The 6,000-nt window shown below is 46.8% G+C and overlaps 1 long non-coding RNA gene across 6 annotated transcripts; it reads left to right on the top strand.

The window, feature by feature from the left end:
• Nucleotides 1–621: 621 nt before the first annotated feature.
• LOC136527808 (uncharacterized) lies at nt 622–4,714 on the top strand. Of its 6 annotated transcripts, none has more exons than XR_010776930.1 (5): nt 622–1,271; nt 1,686–1,718; nt 3,968–4,023; nt 4,115–4,247; nt 4,477–4,714. It is a non-coding gene; the product is annotated as an uncharacterized lncRNA (long non-coding RNA). The 6 variants fall into 6 exon arrangements; XR_010776931.1 differs by having other exon boundaries at nt 4,107–4,247; XR_010776933.1 differs by having other exon boundaries at nt 622–1,495; nt 4,107–4,247.
• Nucleotides 4,715–6,000: the final 1,286 nt, after the last annotated feature.

The raw sequence follows: 6,000 nt of genomic DNA, 5'->3' as shown, positions 1-6,000 counted from the left end.
TTGGCGTACGGTCGAATCAACCTGAATCCAAGCACGTCCGACCAAATGGATCATCGGCAAGCCGCAAGTTTACAACTAGGAGGAGCCTGTATCTAGGAGTTGAAAGATGTGCATAATCTAGTAAGCATTGACGTGACCTGTGATTATGTCTGTGCATAATAATGTTGGTCACCTTCACCTCAGATGTGTTTCTTGCAAAAACAGCACCAGCCCTCGCCCCTCGGACCGCCTCTCGTTGCCAGTTTTCAGTTCCAATCTATCTGGCCCAAGTGATAAGCACATTTCGTGGCCCAGCAGAAGGACAACCCAGTATAGCTGTCAAGTCCGTGAGATCGGCCACGTCGAACATGTTCGGCTGAGGCTGAAAAGGATCGTATACTATCGTGGATTATTACTGCTGATTGATTTAATATGAGAGAAAAATACCGTTCTATCTAGAAATTTATGATCATTTACGACCAAGCGAACATGCCGTTAATAATTACCCAAGGATGGGATGGGAAGAAGTACTTTGCATTTTGAATTACATGTGCCTTTGAATTTTTTTGTGAGTTTATTTAAAATCGGCCCGCCACAACTTCAGCCCGCGCGGGAGCCCAAACCGAGTAGTAGTAATGAAGCCCGCGGCACCGTAACCCTAAAACCCATTCACGTTTTACGGTCTCACACCAGCCGCCGCCGCTCTTCCGCGGTTCCGCTTCTGCTCCGCATTCTCCGCTCTCTGCTTTTCCTCTCCCGGCGGTGCCGCACTCCAGAGCTAGGCCACGGAGGTCCGTCGGTGTCGTCGCGCAAGATGCTAACTCATGCGGCCACGCCCTCGTGCTGCAGGTGCATGTCCCACGTGCCGCAGTATTGTCTTCGCATCTGGTGGTCAGACGGCAGCGGCACACTCCATGGGCGAGGTAGCGCAGGTACGCCGCAGGTAGCGCAGGTGCGCCAGGTCTGTGTCCCCTCCCCCGGACAATCTGATTATTTTTTTTGGCTTATGGGCTCAGAATGTGTTTGTCCCGTCTAACTCGGTTTGACTCGTGTGAGACGGTTTTAGAACTAGCAAGGATCTGTGACGGTTTTAGAGCTAGCAAGGATCTGTGACAGCATTTCAGATATCCGGTGGAGATGTGCAGGTCCTGGAGGTAGTTTATAGTTCTCAAATCTGTTCTGCTCTCTTGCAGTATCTTTCTTCAGATGGATGGAACCAACGCTCACTTGAAATTGTTAGGCAAACGAGTTTTAGGTGATGCTCAAGTAAGAGAAGTTGACTGCAAAACCAGGTTATTGAATCCAGTTCTATTATTCTACTGTGCTAAAATAATTTTCTTCACGTGTTTCTCTATACGGCTATACCTAATTATAATGCTTAGCTATATCACAGTTCCTCTGCTACCTGACAGCTGACACCATCTACCACTAATTCCATATAGCATGGCTGTTGACCTTGTGACCTCGATCATTATAGTGTCAAAGTGTCTTTAGTTCACAGTTCAGGCTGAATCCAGTGAGTTTTTAGTGTTAGTTTCTTTGTCAATATCTTGGTACATAACTATCTAGGTTAATTTTGTACTGCTTATTACATCAATCTGCTTGCTCTTCACTAATTCTTAGCAACTGCATACATTATTACAAACTTCAGGCTGTTCTGCTTTTATTTCTAACTATTTCTAACAAGAGTGCGGCAATCCCTACAGGCACCGAGAGTGAGAAGGGCAACCATGCCCTAGGTACTGCTCTGTTCCTGTTTCTTGCATGTCATTGCTCTGTCTGGTAATAAAAAATGGCTTCACATGTGCTTGTGGCCTTATGCAATCGCAAGATGATTGTTTAATTCATCTCTGCATTTATGTAGGAATCACTTCTCTTTTGTCTATGTGTGTGTGTATGCAAGAGTGGGTGTCGGTGTTTTGGACTGGCGGGCCCTCAACCGGCTAGTTAAAGTGTAGTGCGTGCCCCTAATCCCGGATGGTGATGCAAAGAGACACAAGGTTTATACTGGTTCAGGCAATAGGTGCCCTACGTCCAGTCTGATAGAGCGATCTTGTATTCCTTGCACCGAGGTGCTTGTAGTAGGGGCTTACAAGCTGAGCGAGAGAGGGAGCTAGCCCCAGGTCTCTGCGTGAAGCGGCGGGGGTTGCTTGAGATGTTGATCTCTTGCAGTGAGGAAGAGTGTGTGTTACAGAGCGTTGTGCGTTGCTTGCACGTGTGGTGTCTGTCCCTAGAAGTGGCCCCGGTCACTCCCTTTTATAGTCGAAGGGAGGCACGGGGGCGGTACATGGATTTGCTACGTGGCGTTTTGTGAGCAGAGGCGGCATGTCCGAGCCCTGTAGCTTGTCACTGTGGCGGCATGGTCGGTGGAGCAGTCTTGTCCTTGGTGCACTGGAGCGACGCGCCGGTCACGCCCGATCCTGTGCGACGTGGGAGCTCCTGTGATGGCTTGACGCAGGGCATGGCGCATACTGTGGACGACGTGCCGGTCGCTGTATGTTGGCAATCGTAGAGAGCCGAGGCCCAGTCGGTGTAGAGACTGAACCATCGTGGGGGGCTCGGCGGGTGCGAGTCCCGAGGCTACAGGAGCCCGGAAGCGGATAGCCGGGGCTCGGAGGGAGCAGTTGTCTTGTACGTTGATTCCGAGGCTACAGGGACCCGGACTTGACTCTCCACGCCGCGCTGTCCTTGGAGCATGTGGGGTTAGGCAGCACAGTGCAGCACGGGTGTCAGTCGTGGGCACAGCGCCGAGTACAGCGACCGGTAACCCTCGCCTCGTCCTGTCCCGGACGGCATGGCGTCGATGTAACTCCCATCTCGTCGGCCACTCCGCTGTATCGAGTCGTCGTTCGGCTGACGTCGCGGGAGTGGTTGGACGCGTTGGTTGGATGTGACGTCCTCTTCCGAGACCTCGTGGCGCGGGGCCTCGGGCGAGGCGGAGAATCGGCACCTCGTCTGAGGCCTTACGCGCGGGGCCTCGGGCGAGGCGGAGAATCGGTACCTCGTCCGAGGTCTTACGGGCGGGGCCTCGGGCGAGGCGGAGAATCGGCACCTCGTCCGGGGCCTTACGCGTGGGGCCTCGGGCGAGGCGGAGAATCGGTACCTCGTCCGAGGCCTTACGCGCGGGGCCTCGGGCGAGTCGGAGAATTGGTACCTCGTCAGAGGCCTTACGCGCGGGGCCTCGGGCGAGGCGGAGAATCGGTACCTCGTCCGAGGCCTCATGGTTTCGTTCCGGGCCGAACCCGCTTTGGGTGAGCCCAGATATCGTTCGAGGTGGGCCGGGCGGTCCAGCCGAGCCTCGGATAAGGTGGGGGTTTGCCGGTGGTTGTCTCTTAGTTTCGATTTTTACAAGGTCTAAGCGATTTTTTCGGCTCTTGCTTAGGGGACCTTTTTTTATGGTACCCGACAGTGGGCCTTATCTGTGTGTGTTTATGGTTCATGTCCCTAAGCTCTTAGTACCATACAGAGGTTTACCTAGATCTGAAATATTTGATACTAGGAAAACCTTTGTTTGTAAACATGTCCTGCAATAGTGCTTTTGTTGTTGCATATAGTACCATCAGTGCCAGTATAGCAATAATATTTCTTCTCTTGGTTTTCTAATTTCTATGCCAGTTATTTCTTATAAATATATGGGTAAACTGTGATGCAGTCTTACTGTATTTGCAGTACCAGACTGAAGCAACGATTAGCTTAACAATGCACTCGCTATTTGAAATCTTGTAGTAGCCGGTGTGTGAAACTAGAGAACTGTGATACAAGGAGGGTTGTCTTTAACAAATGGGAAATATTAACATACAAAAACATAAGAATTGTGTGAGATTATGTAGTTCCAATGAGACACCCTGCAAGTGTTTTTTTTCTGATTGAATCAAGCCTGCAAATCATGTGGTCTGCTTATATAGAGTTTATTTGTCAAGTAACTAGACATCGTGTCATCTTTGTAGAAAACATACATGTCTAAAACAATTTGTGGTCTTTTTTTTAGGTTTGGTCTTTGAGAACCAATCTACGCTGGCCACTGCTATAAATTTCTATGGGAAGGTTGTCATCTTCTGTTTACATTTCTTGTCTGGTTTAGACTATGGAAATTTTCATAAAATTCAGCAAGCTGAAGGGTATGATAGTTTTTTAGGGGCAATCTAAGGAGGCATTGCAATGCATTAGAAGCACCATTGACTGAATTTGATGGGGTTATCTGAGGAGCTATGGTGCCAATGATCTGTTTGGGAGCTGCAACCCCTCTCGTTTTGCATTACTACACTCTGGTATAAGAATCTATCACTGTTATTCAAATTCTAGCTCATACACTATTGCCTTGATACTTATTTAATCATGTTATTTTTTCTTCTGAGAAACCATCTCATATTATCTCAGTCATTGCTATCACATGAAAGATCATTCTAGTATAATTTTTTATATGATGTTGTCAAGAACCTTTTTGCTTAGAATACAAGGTCAAAATTGATACGTTACCCTTTCTTTCTCATTGAGCAGGAAGATGAACCTTGAACCTTGAGAAGAGCGCTCAGACTATTGGCAAGATGAACTGAATAAAAAAATTCTGCAATGCCAAAGATCCTGTTTTGATATGTGCTAAGAGTCATCTGTATATTTGTTTAGTTCTATTATGCAGCTCCAACCTTGCAATTACATTGTTGAACAATGAAGCCCTTTTGACTTCATTATTGTACACACTTGAATGTGGATGATCAAAGTTAATAATATCATTGCCCTTTTGTACCATTGGATTTTGTAATTTTGTGAATTCTAGTGTCGCAAATTAGCAAATAAAAATGGATGCAATATAAAATGGTAGCGAATAGATTCCGTTGTAATAAATCTAATGTCGATGCAATAGTTTATTTTGCATCAAACATAATGTTGATGCAATAGTTTATGTTGCAACGAACCTAATGTCGATGTAATAGTTTGTGTTGCAACGAATCTAATGTCGATGCAATAGGTTTTCTTGCACCGAATCTAATGTCGATGCAATATGGTCTATTACACCGAATGTTAGCCGTTGCAATAGAAATTCTTATTGCATCAAATTTATTAGATGTATTACATCTACATAATTTTGATGCAATAACATTTTTGTATATGTCTATCTTGATGCAAGAGACATCCATGGCCGATGTCATAACAACCTTGCATCAAAACGATTTTGATGCAATAACCCTTTTGCATCTCTCTATTTTGATGCAAGAGACAACGGATGGCCAATGCAATAGCAAACTCTCGCATCGGTTACAGCAAACCGATGCCAAAAGACTATTGCATCTAGAGCTTTTGCATCGGCTCGCATCAAACGCGAAATTGATGTGATACCAAGCTATCGCATCAATTTTGGTCCTATTACATTAAAAATTTACCGGTACAACAGGGTCAAAAATTAGTAGTGACAATGTCCTACGATTACAGTAAATACAACTCCACGACACCATAAAAATTTAGAACTCAAGAGTGGTTCTCAGCGACTACCCTAAAGCTGAGCAGTAATCTGGGACTGGCAGAGCAACGCCTGCAAGTCCTCTGTTTTGTGACCACGCCTTCAGTCTTCCAAGCATCAGATAACTTGAACTTTGCCTCTTCAATGGTGCTTCAGATCATTATACCAATTTATACATGATCACAAAGACAAAATGCTGTTGCTCCCATCACTCTGCTACTGACGGCATCTGCAGAAGCTATGGAAGCCGTATACGTACACAGACAGAATCACAGGTTTCGGTCGGGAATAAGAGGAATTTGGGCAGGAGTCTGCTTTCGTCTACTCAACTGCATCCACAGACGCGCCTTCTCCCTCGTCCCTCCTGCCGCCGCCTTGCACCACCAATCAACGTCGACGCCGAGTGCTTCCATGACTTCCTTTTTCGCGACCATGTGTATTTCATTAAGCAGAAACAGACTTCGGGGATACAGAGAAACACCTCAAAGTCCATTCCATGACTTCCTGGATGCCTGCGACTGCGACCGGAGCCTCTGGCTTCTAGAGGTGCGGCGTCGGCTCAACTG

The sequence above is a fragment of the Miscanthus floridulus genome, chromosome 19 (genome assembly GCF_019320115.1).
Source record: "Miscanthus floridulus cultivar M001 chromosome 19, ASM1932011v1, whole genome shotgun sequence".
Classification (NCBI taxonomy): domain Eukaryota; kingdom Viridiplantae; phylum Streptophyta; class Magnoliopsida; order Poales; family Poaceae; genus Miscanthus; species Miscanthus floridulus.
This window is presented reverse-complemented; position numbering and strand designations above follow the sequence as displayed.